Below are 25,224 nucleotides of genomic sequence, written 5' to 3' on the forward strand. Positions count from 1 at the left end.
CTTGTTGGCATCAATCCAACGATTGAGGGCTGCCTGAGTGACCCCTTCGCCTGCGGCTTCGGGCATCGCCTCTTCCAGGACATACTCCTTTTCTTCTTGCATAAGAACTATTTGCAAGTTCCTTTGCCAGTCAAGGAAGTTTTTCCCGCTCAACTTCTCCTTTTCGAGAATTGATCGAATATTGAATGAATTGTTGTTTGCCATAATTAAAATTACAATTGAAAAAGAATAAACAAACAAATAACCATTCACAGTTTCTCTTAATAAACTTAAATTCTAGCATACATGCATAATACAATGTTCATTAAGCATTTTATTCAAGTTATGTGTTCCGGCAGGTGTGAATAAAATGATTCCAAGATCCTAAAATCCATTGAAGAATTAAGCACATTATGTATTTAGACTCAATTCTAAAATCTTTTAGGTAAGCAAAAGCCTTTTGCTAATAGTCTAGAAACTTCTCTTGGTTGATAGGCACGTCTAAGAACTTATTAGGTAAACCTATCGATTTTGCCACGACATAAAAGGACTCCTTACTTATATCGTTGAGTTTCACCAAAACTAACATGTACTCACAATTATTTGTGTACCTTACCCTTTTAGAATCAATAAGTAACACCTCGTTATGGCGGAAAACTATTACTAAGATTGATGTAAAGGTTATCCAAGTAAGTGTTATTTTGGCATGGCACCTTTTAACTCAATTTTTAAGTTTGGAACTTAAGGCTCTTACTATGTTGGTTAGATTTTAAGTGAACTAAAATCCTTAATCATGCAACATAATCAAACCATAATCTCATGCATAATTAAGACATATTTAAAAGCAATAAATAACTTAAACATGCATAAGATATAAATGTGATCTAGTATGGCCCGACTTCATCTTGAAGCTTCAACTTCAAAGTCCGTCTTGAAAATGGATTGGAAACTCCGTCTTGAATTTCACCATGGGAGGCGCCATTTTCTTCAAATAGGATCAACTATAATTAAACTAATTACAACTATTTGATGGTACGCAAACCATATTTAAAAGAAATAAAATTTGGTACTCTAGACCAATATTACATTCAAACTAATGGTACGCAGACCATATTTTCTATCCTATTTGGGCCATACTAGTCACTTTCAATAACCTGCAAAACAGTACATATACAATATATACCATTCACCCATTCATTATCATGAATGGCCCACATAGCTGGTTAGTAAAAACAAATTGTAATGCATCACATAAATATTTGCAGCAATTAATAAAGGGCACCAATAATCTACCAATTATTCAGTCCTTCTTAATTCTAATCAAGTTGTTTAACCTTAAAGGATTGTAGACCTAATCAAGAGTTTATGACTAAAGGCTCCCACTTAAACCAATAACTTTATATGCTTTAATAATTTTAAACATAAAAATGTATTTCTAGTCTAACCGGAAACATACAAGTTTAATTAAAATTTAAAGCTCATATAAAATTATAATCGAATCCATTTAATTTATTTTCAGTTGAATTAAACGAATTTAAATTAATTCAAGGTTTAATTTTAGTAAAATACTTAGTATAAATTAAAATTTATAATAATTATAATAATAAAAATTAAATCCCGAGAAAAAAATTTAAATTATTAATTTTAAAGTTAATTAAAATTATTTCCGAACTGAAAATCTCAAATTAAAATCAAAAGGTATCGATCGTCGCAAGACGAGGCACTTGGGCTTGCGCCCAAGCCCCATCAAGCCACGAGGCTGATGCGCCCCGCTTGATCGATCGCTGCACAAGGCACACACAGCCACACGCCACACGCACACGCAGCCATCGCTGGCCACGCTACGCGCAGCCCTGTGCTGTGTCGCGTCTGCTGCTGCTTTGCTTGGGCGAGCCAGGCGCGCTGTGGCGCAGCACCATCGCTGCCCACACGCGTCTCGCTCGTCGTTTGTGCCTTGCCTTGTCGCCCTCGCCCATCGCAAGCACACACAGCCAGCACCAATGCCTCGCGCGCGCGCCATGCTATGTTGCTCGCTGCATTCGTACCGCACGGGCGACGAGCTCCCTTGCTCGTCGTCGCGTGCCCGCACTATACAACACCCCTTAAGGGTAACACGTAGCGTCCTTTGCTTTGTGCGTGCAACATTTATGAGCGATTATCATAAAAATTTAAAATTTTTAATTTAAAATTAACGACAAATTAATAAATCATATTAATTTCATAATTTTAGGGCGAAAAATCGAAATTTTATTAATCAATTAATTTTCGATTAACATGGATTAAAATCTAGGTCATAAAAATTTAAAATTTATCACAAATTAATAATTTTTATGGTGGTTTTTAATCATGGATACTTAATTAAATCGTCAATTAATTATGAAAATCAAATCAAATTCTAAATTATTCGAATTTCAACAAATTAATTACATTTACAAATTAGGTAGTATAATTAACAAGCTTAGGCATTCAATTTTGTTAAACATATACAGTAGGTCAATCAAAAATTCAAGATTTAACAACAAGAATCGCAAATATTTAATTTAACATCTTAAAATTACAAACTTTTGCGTTCGAAAAACTAAAACCTCCGAAAAGTCATAGTTAGGCTTCGAATTTGGGAATTCTGCGTTCGACCGAAAAATAGTAGTTTTGTCAAAATGCCATTTTAGAATGCCTTTTACATGCTGAATTGACACAAAAATCACTCGATTTGGTTGAGTAACGAAGAAACTGCTGAAAAACTGCGTACATATAATTAAATAAACACAATTTGCAATTAATTAACAATTACAAAAATTAATCACCCCTTTTAATTCTTTGCAAATTTGTAAAATTTCACCATGTTAAGCATTAATAGATCATGCAATTAATAAGAGGCTCGTGATACCACTGTTAGGTTATGATACATATGAACAACATAAATCATGCGGAAAAACCTTAATGCCAGGAATCATATTAACTGCACATAATCATATAATTAGCCTAGGAGTCATACACTTTGTAGCATGCCCTCCCTAGCTGCGCCCGAACCGAACAAGAACAAGTCTTTAGGACTCCAACTGTCGTCCCTCCGTAGAAAGTCCACAGCACGTCCGGATCCGCCTTAAGATTGACCAACTAGAATCGCCCTTAAGGTACTTAGAATTTTCGGCTAATAGGGCAACAATATGACTGAAATTTTGCTCTCAAAATGTCACTCTGAATACTTGAAAACTCGTCCATAAATTGTGAACCTAGGCACATATTTATAGGGCTTTGGAAAGGGATTTAGAATCCTATTAGGATACTAATTAGTTTAATTAGAATTTCATTAAAACTCTTTTAAACTAATCCTATCTATTAGGATTACGATTTAATCATAGAACGAATTCCATTAGCTTTAGGATTCGTATCGAACACAAACGTTACACGAGCACGAGCACCGCACAGCCCGCGCAAGCCCGCGCAAGCCTTGCGGCCCACACGAGCAGGCGCAGCTCGCAGCCCACGAGCGCCAGCCCACCCGCGCGCGCGCGCTTTGGCCTTGCTGGGCCTGGCCTTGCGCTGGGCCTGGCGTGGCCTTGGCTGCGTTGTGTTGGGCGCTTGGCTTGCTAGACGCGGGCCTGGCTTCGTGATGGGCCTTCGTCTAGCAAGTCTCGTCCGATGCTAATTCGTACGATGCGCTTCCGATTAACTTCCCGATTCCGGAATTCATTTCCGATACGAACAATATTTAACATTTCCGATTCCGGAATTAATTTCCGTTTCGAACAAATATTTAATATTTCGGTTTCCGAAATTATTTTCCGATTCCAATAATATTTCCGATTCCGAAAATATTTCCGTTTCCGGCAATATTTCAGATTCCGGCAATATTTCCATTTCCGATAATATTTTCCGATACGTACCATGTTTCCGTTTCCGGCAACATCTACGACTTGGATAATATTTATATTTCCGATACGATCCATATTTCCGTTTCCGGAAATATCATCGTTTCCGGAGTATTCATTATTTGCCTTTGACGATCTTAGCTCCCACTGAAACCAAGATCCGTCGATTCCGAATATCCATAGATGGAGTATTTAATGCCATTAAGTACTTGATCCGTTTACGTACTATTTGTGTGACCCTACGGGTTCAGTCAAGAGTAAGTTGTGGATTAATATCATTAATTCCACTTGAACTGAAGCGGCCTCTAGCTAGGCATTCAGCTCACTTGATCTCACTGAATTTATTAACTTGTTAATTAATACTGAACCGCATTTATTAGACTTAACATTAAATGCATACTTGGACCAAGGGCATTATTTCCTTCAGTTTTAGACCCATTCCTCCTATAAATACCCCTCATTTTCAGCATCAAAAGGGGAGGGACAACGAAATACAACGTCGTAATACTGACATTACGCCTCAAAATACAAATCAAAAACCCTCCAAAACACATACAAAATTTCTAATTCTAAGCAATTGGGAGCTCCAAAAGGAATTCGTGCCTAAACCTAAATAGGTAATTCCGAATCCCGCCATATACAATCATGTTGTTTTGATTTCCAAATGATTAGCAAGTTGGCATTTTTAATATTAAAAATGTCACTTGCAACAATCATACATATTTTCAAAATCCAAACTTTTCAAAATACAAAAATACAAACTTTCAAGATTCAAGGATGTTCAAAGTTGTTTGCAATCACCTCTTTGAACTAGAATCACCTTCAAGTATGGAGTAATCAAAGATGACACCTTTTTCACTCTTAAAGGTTTAGACTTTTGAGATTCAAAACTCCATTTTTCATTATACAAGTTCAAGTTTTCAAATTTCAAGATCCCACCATGTTTAGGGTTGTTCATGACTACTTCCCTAAACTAGGATCCTTTCAAGTGAGAGCATATCAAAGGTCTAACCTTTTCAACATTAAAAGGCCCGACCTTTGAGATTCAAGTCTCTTAATTTCAATCTTTTCAAGTTCAAACCTTTCAATATTCAAGTTTTCAAGTTTAAGTTCAATATGCAAAGTCTAGGATATTTGGGTTGAGCAACCTCTACCAAGTTGAGATTTTTGGCTTTGAATTCGTGTCGGGCGCACTTATTTTTAAGGAGCCGCTTGGCGTTCGAATCTCATGTGCCCAAGTACAAGTTTCAATTATGCACCTTTCAATGTTGCAATTTCAATTTCGCAATTTCAATACCGCAATTTCAATACCGCACTTTCAATACCGCACTTTCAATACCGCACTTTCAATTCCGCATCTTTACTTGCCTAGTCCATTTCTAGGCAATGTGGACCTACTCCCTAGTCCATTTATAGGGGGTCTTGTATTTACTAATTTCGCACTTTATTTAGTATTGTGATGTTGCTTTATTTGTTTTATTGCTTTCATCACCGCACATGCTAAATACAACAAAATACAAGGTTACATCACGCTTAACAAAGATAATTTCTTGGACAAACCGGCCTTAGGTTCCTTTAAATCAATCTTTAAAGAAAAGTGACCACCATACAATTAGAGATTCTATTTGCTCTAAATTCAAACCCACATAGTCTAATCTAGGGTATATTTTCGAAAATGTTGTGCCAACATACTTGAATATTTCTAAAGCTCGGGGAATAAGCATTTCGTTCCCGTGCCCGGATCTCACCCATCCGTTTCGAGGATTCAAAGCCTTATCCAAAAAAAAATCACTTGCGGTCTTTCCAAACGAGACTTTAAACAATGTTTGGTGGCGACTCCTTCGAGGTACAAAAATACAATGGTTTTCTAAAGAACCGCCCCTCTTGTAGAACAGGAAACAATTGCACAAAAAAAAACCCGGATTTGTAGTTAAAATCTCGTATTATCGTTACTTAGAGCCTCAATTTTTCTATTTATCTCCTATTACGATTTAATTTGTTAATTTGGATGTTTATGGTGTTGTTAGCAATCTGACATGGTTAAGTCTAGTGTACAATATAGAGTATTTTCATATTGAGTATTTTCACGGAGTAGTGGTGCTTATATATAGTACCCGGAGGAAGAGCGACAAAATGTACTGCAAATTTAAGTCATTATATGTTAATGCTTATTGTGCTTTGTGTTTGATGCTAAATTGATGTCAAATTTGCAGTACAATTAATAAAAGGTGCTTATAGTTAATGTTAATGCTTATTTTTTGTTTTTCTTATAGTGATTATTCGCTATGGTTGACAAATGTCGCTTGGAAAGAGGAGGTTAGAGTATTAAGTTGGTCAGTAACTATAATACCAGAATTAAGTCTTTATTTAATCCTAGATGGAATATAAACGACTAAATGAACCTTTCTTTTCATTTGATCCTCAATCTAAAAATCTAATATGCATATATAAAACCATATAGCTAGTTGTTGCGTACTTGTAGCTGCCTGGTAATATGTGCATTTAGATCGGGAAGCCTCTACCAGCATCTTATGCCAGTATTATACAAAACATACTGCAAATTTACAGCATTGTAAGTTATAGCTTATATATCGATCTGCGTGACTAATCTTTTTTGGCATGAGTGGTTGTATGTGTTTCTTATTTGGCATATATTCTTTGTATCAAATGTTGTAGATTTCTTTGAGTTGTAAGTTTTATATGGCATGTGTGAGAATTGGGTTATATTGAACATTTATTTGTTACTACTTGGTAGATGTCGAATTTGAACAATGAAATTAAGGTTGAAGATGATGTTGTTGAGGTTGACCTTACCAGGGCACTTGGAGTATAGAATGAAAGCATTAAATCTTAATTGATATTTTTAATAGATGAGGAAGTGAAAAAGGGAAATAGACCGACTACTACTCTTACCAAACCATCTTGAAAGTTTATCAAGGATAAACTTAAAGAGAAGACAAAAAAGGAATATAGTCAAGATCAACTAAAGAACAAATACAATCAATTAAGGAAAAGGTGAAAAAACTTTTGTAAACTAATAGAGGAAACCGGGATTGGATACAATGTTGTAAATTTTCAAGTTTCTGCTGAGGATGCTATATGGAAGAAACTATTTGAGGTATTTGTCAATATAAGATTTTAAAAGTTTTAAATTTTTGGAAAGGACATGCTTTTTATAATAGCCTCATACCCCTTTTATAGTCTTTTGCAGAAACATAAGTCTGCTAAGACTTTTAAAAAGAAGGGTTGTAAGCATTTTGATAAATTATGCACTATTTTTGATGATACAACAACCACTGGTGCTAGTTCTCATCCTTCTACTAAACGCCCTTATGATAGTGAAGATGAAGATGACACAGATGGTGAAGTGGGTGACTTAGAAAAACAATCTGAAGATGGCCCTAAAGGCAAGAAAGTCAAGTCTAGTGTTAATCCTAAGAAACTAAGGGAGAGGGTTAATACGGCAATTGAAGATGCATTGATTGCTATGAGCGAGAACTCTAAAAAGAAGCTTGAACTACTTGAAAAAAAGCTGAACATTACGTCTTCTAATACATCTATAAATGTGAGTGATGATGGTGGATCTCAATCAAAAGAGGACCATCATTCGCTTATGGAATGTATTGACAAATTAAGTGCTCTTGAGGGAATTGATGGAGCATCTTTTGGAAAGGCTACTAAACTAATACATAATAATCCATCGTGGAGGAAAATCTTCCTTCGGTTATCTGATGATAGGAAAAAAGATTTTGTGCTTAACATTTGAGCATTATGCGGGTCTTTAGTTTTTCTTTTATTAGTGTGTGTTTGGTTGTTGAACTCAGTTTTGATTTTGTCACTTTAAGTAAAAAGTTTTTTCAAATAATGAACTTGTGATTGGATCCATCAAATGTTTTAGACTAGAAGTTTGGATATGAAATTAGATGAAAAATGGTGTTTACAGCTACTAACTTTTATTTTGAATGTATGTACAGTAGTGATTATAATTTTGTTTTGTACTTAAATACATTTTTACATGAAGTTGCATATATATATGGATTTGGATATTGAAGATTTTTTTATCCGATTCGGATGAGGAGGATATTCAACAATTAATGGCTATCTACATTAACATGCAAAATAATGGATTTCTTAAAAAGAAACCCCGTGTGCTTAAGTATCTCAAGGTTAAAAGGACACCAATATGTCCTAGAGCTTTGAATGGACATCCAATGACATGTTTCGACTTGCTTCGACTTGCTTTGAATGTCGCCACAAATTTTTATCAACTTGTGTGAAGAATTGAAAAAGGGGAAAAGTTGAAAATTTCAAAATTTATATCAGTTGAAGAACAAGTTGCTAGAACGATTTCCCTAGAAATAGCTAAATCGTCCCAATTTATATTGGTTTAAAAACTAATTCCCATGGTACCGTCCACGTAGGATCGGGTAAGAGCTTCGTATAATTTTTTAAAAAAAAAATTCAACATAAAACTGCTAAAGGTATTAGCGGTTCATAAATTAGAACCGCTAACACCAGTAGCGGTTTATACTAAAGAACCGCTACCACTGTTAGCGGTTCATATTATTATGTCTTTCCAGCGCAAGTTATTCACGCAATTCACGACATAATAATATGAACCGCTAACAGTGATAGCGGTTTAACATAAAGAACCGCTACCACTGTTAGTGGTTCTTTAGAATAAACCGCTACCACGGTTAGTGGTTCTTTAGAATAAACCGCTACCACGGTTAGTGGTTCTAACATATGAACCGCTAATACAGTTAGCGGTTTTATGTTGAATTTAAAAAAAAATATATACGAAGCTCTTACCTGATCCTACGTGGACGGTACCATGGGAATTAATTTTTAAACCAATACAATTTGGGAATTAGTTTTCGATTTAGCTATTTCTAGGGAAATCTATGTTTCTTCTCATTATTTCTCATATTTCGAAGCAAAGATTTGTCGCCGATAGATTTCAACATTCTTTAGACTCTATTCATCGTCATGTTCGGAAGGTTTTATATGCCATATGTTCATTGTCAAAGCATTTGATTGTTCCACCATCATTTGAAGAAACTCCCCCGAGATCAAAAATATTCCAACATACTATCCCATATTCAAGGTTAATTATTTTTCTTTGATTACTTTGCGTTATTATTTTAATTTAAAAATATTGTTTATATAATGTGCATACTTATTAAGTTTACTTTAATTATCTTACATAGAATTGTATAGGGGCCATTGATGGGACTCATGTATCAGCACATGTGTCGCTTTATCAACGAATACCTTATTGTGGAAAAAATGTAGAGCCTACAATGAATGTAATGTGTGCTTGCTCATTTGACATGAGATATACATTTGTTATGGTTGGTTGGGAGGGATCCGCAAATGATTCAAGAATATTTTGGGAAACCATTACAAATAGAGAAGAGACTAAGTTTCCTATATATGCCTCCTATAAGAAAATATTTTCCTGTTGACTTAGGGTACAGAAACATGCCTGGTTTCCCAAGACTTCAAGAGTGACTATTATAAGTAACAATAGTAGAGTTTCCCAAGACTTCAAGAGTGACTATTATAAGTACATAGGATTGGTTTTACAAAGGAATGGTATTGGCAAAGGTAAGATGCTAATAGATGGTATGAAATATGTATTGTTAACATGACATACACATCATAAAGCAACACAAAACTTGAATCGAATCAATCAAATGGCAGTGGTTTAAAGTGCGCTTGGAGACCTCAACATAAAATTCATAATTATAAACTTAAACACTTCCATACTTCAATTGATTAAACTAGTTCACTATTGAAATATATCCACATCAAAGGTTAATATTTATGCCAAAATAACGCACCAATTTCAACAAAACATATATACATCCATCCATGAAGAAACAAAGCAGAAAAGTGTAGAACCTTCAACTCCAATCCCAACCAAATGCGACCTACTACAAGCATTAATCAACACAAGTCAGAAATAAACAAACTTTCACCAAAATCCAACTCCAAGAAATAAACAAAAAATGCAATAAAATAAAATAAAAGGCATTACAATTGGGAAGAAGGAGATGTAGTACAGTGTTACAGATTGACCCCATAGAAGTAGTTGGAGGAAATAATGCCCTTGGTCCAAGTATGAATTCAATGCTAAGTCTAATACATGTGGTTCAGTATTGATTAAATAAGTTAGTAATTCAGTGAGATCAAGTGAGCTGAATGCCTAGCTAGAGGCCACTTCAGTTCAAGTGGAATTAATAATATTAATCCACAACTTACTCTTGACCTGACCCGTAGGGTCACACAAATAGTACGTGAACGGATCAAGTATTTAAGTGAATATATTATTCATTAAATACTCTATTTATGAACATTTGGAAACGACGGATCTCGGTTCCACTGGGAGCGGAAATCGTCAAAAGGCAAAAATATAGAATGCTCCAGAAATGATGATATTGCCGGAAACGGAAATATGGATCATGAGGGAAATATAAATACTATCCAAGTCGTAGATGTTGCCGGAAACGAAACATGGTTCGTATCGGAAAATATTATCGGAAATAGAAATATTGTCGGAATCGGAAATATTGCCGAAAACGGAAATATTACCAGAATCGGAAATATTGTCGGAATCGAAATAAATTCCGGAATCAGAAATATTAACGGAAACGTAAATATTTGTTCGAATCGGAAAACAAATCGGAAGCGCGGCGTGCGAACGATCGACGAACGAGCTTGCGAGACGCAAGGCCCAGCGCAAGCGCCAGGCCCAGTGCCAACCAAGCCCGCGCGCGGAGCAGCGAGCATGAGCAACGAACATGGGCCGAGCAAGAACAGCAACACCCAACGAGTGGGCCGCATGCTGCTTGCTCCCACGCCCAATGCGCATGGGCCGAGCAAAGAAGCAGCGCCCACTCGTGGGCAGCGGTCTACGGTGGTTGCTTGCTACACGACCAAAGCCTTGGCCGGTTAGGATTGCTTGCTTGTCAAGTAATCGTGTTTTCCTAATTCAACTGAAATTAGATGTTTTAGTTAAATCTGAAATACTTAGTATTTGATTAAACGTAAAATTCTAATGTTATTAATTGATTAGAATCCTTATGCATTTAGTTAATCGATTCCTAGTAGATTTCTAACTCCTCTATTTCCACCCTATAAATATGTGGTTCATGATCACAATTTATAATGAAATTCAATATACTATTCTAACTTATTAAGTTCAAGAGAGAATTTAATTATTTCCTAATATTGTTGTGAGTTACCCGAGTGCACATAGAACCTTAGAGAATATTCTAGTTGGTTGAATCTAAGGCGGATCTGAACATGCTGTGGACTATCTACAGAGGGGCGACATTTGGAGTCTTGTACTTGTTCTTGTTCGGTTCGGGAGCAGCTAGGGAAGGCACGCATCACATTGTATGTATACTAATTCTGCTAATTGAATATGTCGCAATTAATTTGGATTCCTGGCTTTATGGTTTTTCCGCATGAATTATATCATTCATAACCCTACAGTGGTATCACGAGCCTCTAATTTTCCATAATCAATTATAGTTAACATGGATTAAATTTTATAAATTTGCAATGAATTAAAGGGGTGATTAATTTCGTGTATGTAATTAATTGCAAATTCGTGCGATTATTTGATTATATGTTCGTAGGATTTTTCGGCAGTTTTGTCAATAATGGTCGGAATCTTATGTTTTTATAGTGAATTTCGCATGTAAACGACGTTTTAAAATTTTGACAAAAATCAAAGATTTGATGTCGCACCCATAATTCCCAAATTCGAAGCCTAACTATGACTTTTCGGAGGTTTTAGTTTTTTGAATGCAAAATTTGTAACTTTTATGATGTTAAATTAAATATTTGCGAATCTTGTATGTAAATTTTGAATCCATGATTGACCTACTATATATGTTTAACAATTTTAAGGCCTAATCTTGTTCATTATACAACCTAATTTGTAATTGTAATTAATTTGTTGAATTTCAAATAATTTAGAATTTGATTTGAATTTCATAATTAATTGATAATTTAATTAGGATCCTATGATTAAAACCCACCATAAAATTTGTTAAAATTGAAAAGTTTTAAAATTTTATGACCTAGATTTTAATCCCAAAAAATAAATGTAATCAGAAATTAATTTGAATAATAAATTTTTGAATTTTCGCCTAAATTTAATGAAATTAATATGATTTATTAATTTGTCGTTAAATTTAAAATACAAAAATTATTAATTTTTATAAAACCGATCACCAATCTTGCAAGCACAAAGCAATGGAAGCCAAGTGTTACCCTTAAGGGGTGTTGTATAGTGCGGGCATGCGACGACGAGCAAGGGAGCTCGTCGCCCATGCGGTACGAAGCAATGAGCAAGCAAGGCATGCGCGGTAGGCTAGGCCCCGTGTCGTGTGTGCTATGCGGGTGGTCGAGAAAATTAGGCAACGATGCCACTGCCCAGCGCGCAGCCAGCCAGCAGCAGGTAGCCGGCACATCACGAGGCTGGTGCGCTGCTGTGGTGCATCACTAGGCCAGCAGCTACGCGGTCCCTGGGAGCTGCCTTTTGCACGCGGCCCATGGGCGCTGCGGAGTTGGTGCTTGGGCGAGCCATGGGCTTCGGCCTATGGCCTTGCCTTGGTACCTTTGGGTCGTTTTGTTTATGTTTCGGTTGAAAACAATTTTAATTAAATTTAATTTTTTTTCTCGGAATTTTAATTTTGATTAATTTAATTAATATAAATTACTTTATAATAATTATTTTACTATAATTAAAACCTTGATAAATTTAAATTAATTAATTTTAATCAACTGAAAATAATATTAAGGGATTTAAATATTAATTTTATATGAGCTTTAAATTTTAATTAAATGTGTAAGTTTCCGGTTGGACTAGGAAATACAATTTTATGTTTAAAATTTGTAAGGCATGTAAATTCTTGGTTTTAGTGGGAGCTTTTAGTCATTAACTCTTTATTAGGTATACATTCCTTTAAGGTTAAAACAGCTCGATTAGAACTAATAAGGTTGAATAATTGGTAGATTATTGGAACCCTTGATTAGCTGCTGCAAATGTTTATGTGATGCATGATTTTTCTACTAACTTGCTATGTGGGCCATTCATTGATAAATGAATGGGTGAATGGTATATTGTAAATGTACTGTTTTGCAGGTTATGGAAAGTGACTAGTATGGCCTAAAATAGAAAAGAAAATATGGTCTGCGTACCATTAATTTGAATGTAAAATTGGTCTAATGCACCAAAGTTTTTATTTTAAATATGGTCTGCGTACCATAAAATAGTTGTAATTAGTTTTAATTATAGCATATCCTATTTGAAGAAAATGGCGCCTCCCATGGTGAAATTCAAGTCGGAGTTTCCAATCCATTTTCAAAGACGGAGTTTGAAGTTGAAGCTTCAAGATGAAGTCGGGCCATACTAGATCACATTTAAATCTTATGCATGCTTTAAGTTTTTTATTCCTTTAAATATGTCTTAATTATGCATGAGATTAAGGCTTGATTATGTTGCATGATTAAGGATTTTAGTTCACTTAAAATCAAACCAACAAAGTAAGAGCCTTAAGTTCCAAATTTTAAAAATTGAGTTAAAAGGTGCCATGCCAAAATAACACTTACTTGGATAATCTTTACATCAATCTAAGTAATAGTTTTCCGCCATAGCGAGGTGTTACTTGTTGATCCTAAAGGGGTAAGGTACACAAATAATTGTGAGTACATGTTAGTTTTGGTGAAATTCAACGATATAAGTAAGGAGTCCTTTTATGTCGTGGCAAATGAGATTGGTTTACCTAATAAGTTCTTAGACGTACCTATCAACCAAGAGTAGTTTCTAGACTATTAGCAAAGGAGTTGCTTACCTAAAATATTTTAGAATTGTGTCAGAATACATAATGTGCTTAATTCTTCAATGATTTAAGGATCTTGGATTCATTTTATTCACACCTGTCGGAACACAAAAACTCGAATAAAATGCTTAATAAATATTAAATTATGCATGAATGCTAGAATTTAAGTTTATTAAGAGAAACGATGAATGGTTATTTATTTGTTTATTCTTTTCAATTGTATTTTTAACTATGGAAAACAACAATTCATTCAACATCCGATCAATTCTCGAAAAGGAGAAGTTGAGAAGGAAAAACTTCCTTGACTGGCAAAGGAACTTGCAAATAGTTCTTATGCAGGAAGAAAAGGAGTATGTCCTGGAAGAGGCGATGCCCGAAGCCGCGGGCAAAGAGGTCACTCAGACAGCCCTCAATCGTTGGATTGATGCCAACAAGGATGTGAAATGTCTAATGCTTAGCTTGCAACCATGAGTGCAGATCTACATAAATGTTCATCAACTCAGATGCTTTCACGATCATCATTGAGTTAAAGAACATGTTCCAAGTTCTGGCTCGAGTCGAAAGATTCGAGACTCATAGGCAAATTCTTGACACCAAGCTCAAGAAGGGCGAGCCCGTAAGTCCACATGTTCTCAAGATGATTGGATTTATTGAGAATATGAGTCGGCTTGATCAGCAGTTCTCTCAAGAAATGGATGTAGACACCATCCTCTATTCTCTTCAAAGTGGGTATGACCAGTTCAAGCTGAACTACAATATGAATAGTCTAGACAAAACGCTCATTGAGCTTCATGGTATGTTAAAGACCGCTGAAAAGACGCTCAAAAGTGATAAGCAAGACGTGCTTATTGTGCGTGGGGGCAGGTTCAAGAAATCTGGCAAGAAGAGGAATGCTAAGAAAGATGGCAAGAAAGCCAGCCCAACTAAGCAAACTGGCGGCACCAAGTCTGAAAAGAAGAAGGTGAGCCAAATCACTTCTGAATCTGAATGCTTCTACTGTAAGAAGAACGGGCATTAGAAGAGAGATTGCTTGAAGCTTAAGGAAGATAGGAAGAACGAAACAGTCGTTCCATCTTCAGGTATTTTCGTTATAGACTGCATACTTGCTAATTCAACTTCTTCGATATTAGATACAGGTTGTGGCTCACACTTATGTTCCAATTCACAGGGACTAAGAAGAAGTAGAAGGTTAAGCAAGGGTGAAGTCGACCTACGAGTGGGAAATGGAGCAAGGATTGCTGCATTAGTTGTAGGAACTTATTATTTGTCGTTGCCCTCTGGGCTAGTTTTGGAACTGGAAGAGTGTTTCCATGTTCTAAGTCTTACTAAAAACGTCATTTCTGTTTCTTGCTTAGATGCTAAGGGATTTACCTTTTTAATAATAGAAAATAGTTGCTCGTTTTATTTAAAAGAGATGTTTTATTGATCTTCTAGATTAGTCAATGGACTTTATTTACTAGATCACGACAAACAAGTTTATAACATAAATACCAAAAAGGCCAAAAAGAATGATTCAAATCTCACCTATCTGTGGCATTGTCGATTAGGCCATATTAACATGAAACGCATAGAAAGACTTCAAAAGGAAGGAATTCTAGAACCATTTGACTTAGAGGATTAAGGTAAATGCGAATCATGCTTACTTGGCAAAATGACAAAGCAACCTTTCTCTAAAGTTGGAGAAAGAGCAGCTGATCTATTGGGTTTAATCCATACAGATGTATGTGGACCAATGAGTTCAAATGCTAGAGGTGGTTTCAGCTACTTTATCACTTTCACTGATGACTTCAGTAGATATGGTTATGTCTACCTAATGAAGCATAAGTCTGAATCCTTTGACAAATTCAAGGAATTTCAGAGTGAAGTAGAGAATAAATTAGGCAAGAAGCTTAAAGCACTGCGGTCTGATAGAGGCGGTGAATATCCGAGCTATGAATTTGATGACCATCTGAAAGAACGTGGAATTCTGTCAGAATTGACTCCTCCCGGAACACCTCAATGGAACGGTGTGTCAAAACGGAGAAACAGGACCTTGCTAGACATGGTTCGATCAATGATGGGTCAGGCCGAACTTCCAATAGAATTTTGGGGACATGCACTAAATACAGCTGCACTCACACTAAATAGAGCTCCGTCTAAAGCTGTCGGAAAGACTCCATATGAGTTATGGTTTGGAAAGCCTCCAAATGTGTCTTTTCTTAAGATTTGGGGTTGTGAAGTATACGTCAAACGATTAATTTCAGACAAACTTCAACCAAAATTTGATAAATGTATCCTTGTGGGAAACCCAAAGGAAACAAAGGGGTATTACTTCTACAATACATCTGAGAACAAGCTGTTTGTTGCTCGAGATGGTATCTTTTTGGAAAGAAATCACATTTCCAAAATGACAAGTGGGAGAAAAGTAGACCTCGAAGAAATTGGAGTCAAACAACAAACTCTAGAGAATGCTCAAGATGACATTTAGGTTGAAACTCAGATATCTTTAAAAGTATCTGGCGAGAATCAAGAACCATCTAGAAATGTAACCCCGCGTAGATCGCGGAGATATAGGTCTTAACCGGAAAGATACTTAGGTATTTTGACGAATGAGAGCCATGAAATTCTATTGCTGGAAAGCGATGAACCTGTGACTTTTAAACAAGCTATGACGAGCCCTAGCTCCAAGCAAAGGAAAGAATCCATGCAATCTGAATTTGACTCCATGTCTGAAAAACAAGTGTGGGATTTGGTCGATTTTCCAGATGGCTACCAAGCCATAGGAATCAAATGGGTTTTCAAATTGAAAAAAGACAAGGATGGGAAACTAGAAGTTTTCAAAGCTAGATTGGTTGCAAAAGGTTACAGGCAAGTCCACGGTGTGGATTACGATGAAACCTTTTCACCAGTTACAATGCTAAAGTCTATCCGGATAATGTTAGCAATCGCTGCATATTACGATTATGAAATATGGCAGATGGATGTCAAAACTGCTTTCTTTAACGGCGTTTTAACAGAAATTGTGTTTATGACACAACCTAAGGGTTTTGAGGATCCAAAGAATGCTAAAAAGGTATGCAAGCTTAATAAATCCATTTATGGATTGAAGCAAGCATCAAGGAGCTGGAATATACGTTTTGATGAAGCAATCAGTGACTTTGGCTTCGTCAAGAACGCAGACGAATCTTGTGCATACAAGAAGGTCAGTGGGAGCAAAACTGCTTTTCTAGTATTATATGTCGACGACATATTACTTATCGGAAATGCTATTCCTATATTGAACTCTGTCAAGATTTGGCTTGGGAAATGTTTTTCGATGAAGGATCTAGGAGAAGCACAGTACATACTGGGCATCAAGATCTACAGAGATAGATCTAAAAGGATGATTGGACTTAGTCAAAGCACTTATATCAATAAGGTGCTTGAAAGGTTCAATATGGCAGACTCCAAGCAAGGTTACCTACCCATGTCTCATGAAATGACTCTAAGCAAGACTCAGTGCCCAAAAACAAAGGATGAGCGTAGACGAATGAGTGGGATTCCATATGCATCATTGATTGGTTTAATAATGTATGCTATGATATGTACACGCGCGGATGTTGCTTATGCACTCAGTGCTACGAGCAGATACCAGTCAGACCCAGGAGAGGCACATTGGACTGCTGCCAAGAATATTCTAAAGTACCTGAAAAGGCACAAAGATGATTTCCTGGTCTATGGTGGAGATGATGAATTAATTGTTAAAGGCTATACGAACGCAAGTTTCCAAACCGACAAAGACAATTTAAGATCACAGTCTGGGTTTGTCTTCTGCCTCAACGGATGTGTAGTAAGCTGGAAAAGTGCGAATCAGAGCACAATTGCGGATTCTACAACTGAAGCGGAGTACATTACTGCACATGAAGCAGAAAAGGAAGCTATATGGCTAAGGAAGTTCATAGGTGAACTTGGTGTAGTCCCTTCCATTAAAGGACCAATAGCTCTATATTGTGACAATAACGGAGCTATTGCACAGGCAAAGGAGCCTAGACACCACCAGAGAGTCAAGCATGTACTTCGTAGATTTCACCTTCTACGAAAGTTCGTGGAAAGAAAAGAAGTCGAGATAAGCAAGATTGGAACTGACGACAAAATCTCAGATCCATTAACTAAACCTCTGCCGCAAGCGAAGCACAACTCGCACACTGCAGCTATGGGAATCAAGCATGTTGGAGAATGGCTTTGATGTCCTTAATAAATGTTTTAAAGTTTTATATTTTAATACTTTGTAAAACGTATTTGGTTAACCATTCATATAAATGAATATAATTCATTTTTCCGTTTAATGTTATTGTTTATTAAATGACGAGTCCTTTCAATTTGACGATATATTCAAGATAGACTGTCAGGACCAGTCATGTGACTAAAAAATTTCTATCAAGTGAACTTGAATGTCAAAAGTTGAAAATGGTCCATGGTCGGAAGTTTTCTGTAAAGTTGGACGCATAGAAAACTCTAGACGACTAGAATGCAAGATGACTAGTAGTTCTGTTTCTTGAACTATGTGGACATGGAAATGTCGCAATCATTTGCATAGATACTTACTTGAAAAGATTAGTGTCGGACATACCTATGAAACTTTACTGTAAGTGATGAAAATCTGTCATAAGTAAATTTCATTACATTATTAGACACTAATCCTCAATACCTGAGTGATTTGAGATTACTTGTTTGGGAACTGGTTACTTTGACGTTGTCAAGCGTCCCACCGTAAAAGGAGACTATAACGGCAACGCTCAAGTAATAACCTATCAAACGAAGTCTAACCTCAAGATCACAAGATTGGGATTGCACTCCCATAAATCGGGATGAGATGCCAAAAGTTGTACAAGGCCACTCGGAGAGCTAGAAACTGAAAAATGCAAGGTCGTGCTCAGATAAATCATAGGCTATGATTATCTGTTTATTTGATAAGTTGAACTCTGAAACCGAGAAATACCTCAGGACATAATAAGGATAACTACTCTTACCTTATGTTCATGAGCAGGCATCATGCGACAAAGGAATTATTAAATGCACACTTGTCCTTAAGGACAAGTGGGAGACTGAAGTGAAATAATGCCCTTGATCCAAGTATGCATTTAATGCTAAGTCTCATAAATGCGGTTCATTATTAATTAACAAGTTAATAATTCAGTGAGATCAAGTGAACTGATGCCTAGCTAGAGGCCGCTTTAGTTCAAGTGGAATTAATAATATTAATCAACAACTTACTCTTGAATGAACCCGCAGGGTCACACAAATAGTACGTGAACGGATCAAGTATTTAAGTGTGAATATATTATTCATTAAATACTCTATTTATGAACATTCGGAAACGACGGATCTCGGTTCCAGTGGGAGCTGAAATCGTCAAAACGCAAAAATATAGAATGCTCCGAAAATGATGATATTGCCGGAAACTGAAATATGGATCATGAATGAAATATAAATATTATCCAAGTCGTAGATGTTGCCGGAAACGGAAACATGGTTCGTATCGGAAAATATTATCGGAAATAGAAATATTGCCGGAATCGGAAATATTGCCGGAAATGGAAATATTACTATAATCGGAAATATTGTCGGAATCGGAAATATTAACGGAAACGTAAATATTTGTTCGAATCGGAAATGAAAGGAATCGGAAAACAAATCGGAAGCGCGACGTGCAAACGATCGACGAACAAGCTTGCGAGACGCAAGGCCTAGCGCGAGCGCCAGGCCTAGAGCCAAGTAAGCCCACGCGCGGAGCAGCGAGCATGAGCAGCGAGCATGGGCCGAGCAAGAGCAGCAGCACCCAACGAGTGGGCCGCGTGCTGCTTGCTCCCACGCCCAGCGCGCATGGGCCGAGCAAAGCAGCAGCGCCCACTCGTGGGCAGCGGGGCTGCGTGCTACACGACCAAAGCCTTGCCGGTTAGGATTTCTTGCTTCTCAAGTAATCGTGTTTTCCTAATTCTACTGAAATTAGATGTTTTAGTTAAATCTGAAATACTTAGTTTTTGATTAAACGTAAAATTCTAATGTTATTAATTAATTTGAATCCTTATGGATTTAGTTAATCGATTCCTAGTAGAATTCTAACTCCTCTATTTCCTCCCTATAAATATGTGGTTCATGATCACAATTTATAATGCAATTCAATATACTATTCTAACTTATTAAGTTCAAGAGAGAATTTAATATTTGCCTAATATTATTGTGAGTTTCCCGAATGCACATAAAACCTTAGAGAATATTCTAGTTGGTTGAATCTAAGACGGATCCGAACGTGTTGTGGACTATCTACGTAGGGGCGATATTTGGAGTCCTGTACTTATTCTTGTTTAGTTCGGAAACAGCTAGGGAAGGCTCACATCACATTGTATGTATACTAATTATGCTAATTGACTATGTGGCAATTAATTTGGATTCCTGGATTTGTGGTTTTTCCGCATGAATTATATTGTTTATATTATTCATAACCTTACAGTAGTTGTCTATTGAGAAATTGCAAAATTACAAGTAAATCAACCCCATTATCTTTCTTATTCTATAATTACTATTGTTGAAACCATGATTAACAAAAAACCTGATTCAATAACTATCACCAATCAAGTTCATCAACACATCAAATACTATACACGAGAAACACATGTAGAATTACTTTAGAAAAATGGAAAATTGAATTGAAGAGGAAGTTAATTCTTCAATACAAGAAAATTGAGCAGTATCTAATTACCGACGAATTCAACGGTACCCAATTAAATGATACAAAATATATAAAATGATAAAGGGAAAAGAAAATCCAAGCAAAATTACCAGACCTTGTTATGCTTCTAATTATGTTTGTCTTACACACATACGGGGTAGTTTCTAACCTGAAATAAAATTGGGAAGACAAATTCATGTAAAAATTGATCATTTAAACGCCAACTAAAGATCCTAATCAAACAAAAAAATAAATAAAGCAATAAACGAAAGATAAGTGGAAGAACACAAGAAGTATTTACAATTGAACAATTAAAGTCGAGAATCACATACCTGAAGGAATTATGTCCTTAGACATTTCCGGCAATTACTAAATATAAATAGGAATTAATTATGAAGATAATAAGTTAATTATTTTAGTAATCATATTTGCTTGCTAGAGAATAAATGTGATTAGCAGGACAATATTGATTGGACCTACAACTAAAATATATTAATCCTATAAGGTCACACATATAAGCATTAATTGGAATGGGCCCAAAAGGCCCGATGGCAACCGGTCTGTTAAGGGAAGAATGTTGGGCTTTAGTTTTGTGTTAACCTAAAACTCTCACATTATAATAGTTATAATGTCAGGGATTTAGAAACTAGGTGATTGAATATCTGACACAAAAGGAAAACACAAAAACCCTAACTGTCATTCTCTAAACGCCGTACATCCCAAACAAAGCAAGAGACAGATTGTGATCGTTCTCTTCCGTACTAGCATACGTGGGATTCAATTCGTGCTTGTGGACTGAGTAGAGGAGCAACAAGTGGGGCTCTAAGATCTTCGAAGCTTGCATACGAACGGGAGAACACGCTTCAAAGGTGATTATTCTTTCGACTTAATCTGATCTATACTATTGTTATGCATGAGATCCTGTGATAGATGTTAGGAAATTGTTTCCTGAAATTCCGCTTTATGCATCTATATGTTCCTACAGTGGTATCAGTTAGCTCCTTGCATACGTTAATTTTGATCATGATTAAAGTTTTAATTTTGATGCATATTCTTGATTATTTTGATTCAATTACGAAAGAATTTGATATATGGAAAAATTAAAATATCGATTTTAATCGTTTTGGATGTATACAATATTGATTCTATACGCAATGCTCGTAAATACAATGAAAATATTTGATTTTCATGTAAATACAAATCTGAAAATTGCCAAGAAAATTTCGAAATTCATACGTAAATAATCTGATTATTTAGCTTATTTAATTCGATTTCGTACCCAATTTATGCCCAAAATATTAATTAATTGTGCATAAAATCAGTTTATGCCCAATTATAATATGAACCCTAATTTTATGAAAATCACACACCTTAAATTCAATCAAATTGTTGCTTGAAATCTTACCAAATTCACGGAAATTGTTGCACGAATCGAGTGGGAGAAACGGGAAGCAATTGTTGCTCTTACCGTGGCTGGGTGGCGCAACCACCTGAAGGTGGGCCACGACGGTAATGTTTTCTGTGCGCGGCTTGCTGCGAAGGAAGCCCGAGGGGTTCTGGGTTGTCGGGGACAGTTGAGAAAGGCGGCGCAAGCAGCACCACCCGCTACCTACGCAATCGTTGCGTGGTGGTGGTTGCACGCTGATGTTGGAAGCTGCGTAAAGGGAGGCAGGTAGTCAGGTACTGCAAGAGTTGCGGTGCTGAGTATTGGTTACGGACCCAAACAATATCTTTGGGCCTTTACCCTTTTTTTTTCCTTTTTCGAGCACATTCCCAAAACATGCAAAGGAAGACCATTTAATTCTTTTGTCTTTTGACGTTTAGGATTAACTTGATCCTTTACATATATATTTCATAGGTTGTATCAAAATAACAAGAATATTGTTTTTAGAATTTATTTAAGTTAGTTAGGCTAATTAATTAAAAACAAGATAATTATTAATGTGATTAATAGTTAATTAGGGTCATTTACTTTAATTAAGTAAGTGAATGAATGATAATATTTTGATATTATATGATATGCGTGTATGGAATATATATGATATTTTGTTACAGGCAAGTGACTAGTATAGCCTAAAATAGGATAGAAAATACGATCTGCGTATCGTTTTGTATTCTTGTAAATTTTGAAATACGATCTGCGCATCGTTCTGTATTGCTGTAATTTAATTTAAAAGTTTAAATTAGATTATAAAGTTCGTATTATGAGCTCGATGGAGTAAGAAGGTTCAATCAGAAATTCAAGGATTGAGATCCAAGAAAGATGAGCAGGAACCCAAGAAGATTTAAGCTTATATTTTTAGGGGCCATACTAGGATCACATTTAATTTTTTATGCATGTTATATTGCCTTAAAATGCTTATTGAGTTTATGTATGTGGTTATTTAAAGCAATGTGTTCACTTTTAATTAACCAACATAGTAAACTTAGGTCCCAAATAATATTGAGTTTAAGTGCTTTTCCATACAACACCTATAAAGCCTTAGATCATGAGTAATAGGTTCTGCCAAAGCAGGGTGTTGCTTATAATTCCGGGGATAGTAGGGTAGGTTTTTTGAAACTTACATGTTAATGTTTGGTTTAACTCAACAAAACTATCAAAAGACAAAGTTTTGGGTTTTGAAGCTAAGAGATAGGAAAATACAAAGAGTTGTTAACCTGTCTACCAAGAGTTATAATTAGTTATAATTAGTAAAATGTTTACTTACCTCGAATACTATAAATTAAAGTAGCAGGGCCAAAGTCCGTTTGATTGTAGTGGGAGGGGATCTTGGTTAATTCTTTATTCAATGGGGACTTCTAATTTTGAATAAAGGGTAGTAGTGAATTGAATTTTTTTAATTGCTACTTTTGATAAACATTATATTGAACCTTGCTTTACCTTTTATTGTAGTTATCATGTCTGGTGCAAACAACTCTACTTTTAACTTGCGCCCTCTAATTGAAAAAGACAAACTGAATGCTACCAACTTCCTACAATGGCAAATGGCTGTGAGAATTGTTCTCAGAGCGGAAGGAAAAGAAAGTGTTCTTGACAATCCTCTCCCTGAACCCCTGCCAGAAAATGCTACTGCAGCTCAAAGGCGAGCTAGACAAACTCTAGAGGATAACTCCCTGCAAGTAACATGCTTGATGCTTGCTTGCATGGAACCAGAGTATCAAAAATGTTTTGATGGTCTGGATGCCTACAGCATAATCCAGCAACTGAAAACTTTGTTTCAGAAAAATGCTAGATTGGAGAGATTTGAAGCAAACTGCAAACTTCTGGATTCCAAGTTGGAAGAGGGGAAGCCCGTTGGTCCGCATGTGTTCGATTTGATTGGACATTTTCAGACCATGGAGAAATTGGGCTTCCCTTATCCTAAGGACCTGACAACTGACATAGTCATCAGATCCTTGCTTGAAGATTTTCATAACTATAAGTTGAACTTCTACATGCAAGGAGGGGAGGCTACCCTGCAAGAGTTGCATGGTTCACTAATTCAGGCTGAGAGAAACTTACCAAGTAAACCTAAACATAAGGATGTTCTAATGGTTAGTAGGTAAGCAGTTCAAGAAGAAAGGGGCTCCCATGAAGAAGAACAAGGGCAAGGTAGTTGCCAATGAGAACTCTTCAACCAAGCCAAAGGCCACTCCCAAGGCTAAGGTAGCTGCTCAACATGAGTGCTACCACTGCCACAAGATTGGTCATTGGAAGAGGAACTGCCCCAAGTATCTGGAGGATAAGAAGACTGGTGCTTTAACTTCAGGTATCTATGTCATAGAAGTTAATTTAGCTACAACTGCTTCTTGGGTATTTGATACCGCTTGTGGATCTCACATTATTGGTAATGTGCAGGGACTAAAAAGAAGTAGGAGCTTGAGCAAAGGCGAAGTGGATCTCCGAGTAGGCAATGGAGCAAGAGTTGCTGCTTTAGCTGTAGGAGATTATAGTTTACGCTTGCCTTCTGGTTTAATATTAGAACTTTATAATTGTTATTACGTTCCAGTTATTACCAAGAACATAATTTCTATTCCGATTTTGGATTCGGAAGGTTTTTCATTTCAAATTATGAATAATTGTTGTTCAGCATATTTGAATGGTATGTTCTATGTCTCTGCTAAATTATCAAATGGTTTGTATGTACTAGACTTACAAAACCATATCTATCACATAGAAAACAAGAAACACAAACCAAATGATTTGAACCCTACTTACCTATGGCATTGTCGATTAGGCCACATAAGCTCAAAGCGCATAGAGAAACTTCATAAGGATGGAATTCTCAAATCATTTGATTTTGAATCATTTGAAGTATATGAGTTTTGCTTAATGGGGAAAATGACAAAGTCTCCTTTCACAGGCTCAAGTGAAAGGGCCAATGATCTTTTAGCCCTCATACATACTGATGTATGCGGACCTATGAGTACTTTGGCTAGGGGAGGGTACGGGTATTTCATTACTTTTACTGATGATTTGAGCAGATTTGGATATGTTTACCTCATGGGGCATAAGTCGGAATCCTTTGAAAAGTTCAAGGAATTCCAAAATGAAGTACAAAACCAACTTGGAAAGAAAATTAAAGCATTGCGATCCGATCGTGGTGGTGAATATTTATCTCAAGAGTTTGGTGATCATTTGAAAGATTGTGGAATACTTTCGCAATTGACTCCACCAGGGACACCACAGTTGAATGGGGTTTCCGAAAGAAGGAACCGAACTCTATTAGATATGGTTCGGTCCATGATGAGTCTTGCTAACCTTCCTGCCTCATTTTGGGGATTTGCGCTTGAAACAGTGGCATTCACACTCAACAGAGCTCCGTCCAAAGCAGTAGAAAAGACG

General features: G+C 36.3%; 1 long non-coding RNA gene across 1 annotated transcript; it reads left to right on the top strand.

Annotated features, from left to right (window-relative positions):
* Positions 1-23,775: 23,775 nt before the first annotated feature.
* Positions 23,776-24,471, top strand: LOC130459833 (uncharacterized). The gene is made up of 2 exons (XR_008919501.1): positions 23,776-24,148; positions 24,238-24,471. It is a non-coding gene; the product is annotated as an uncharacterized lncRNA (long non-coding RNA).
* The last annotated feature ends 753 nt before the right edge of the window (positions 24,472-25,224 follow it).

The sequence above is a fragment of the Spinacia oleracea genome, chromosome 4, assembly GCF_020520425.1.
Source record: "Spinacia oleracea cultivar Varoflay chromosome 4, BTI_SOV_V1, whole genome shotgun sequence".
Classification (NCBI taxonomy): domain Eukaryota; kingdom Viridiplantae; phylum Streptophyta; class Magnoliopsida; order Caryophyllales; family Amaranthaceae; genus Spinacia; species Spinacia oleracea.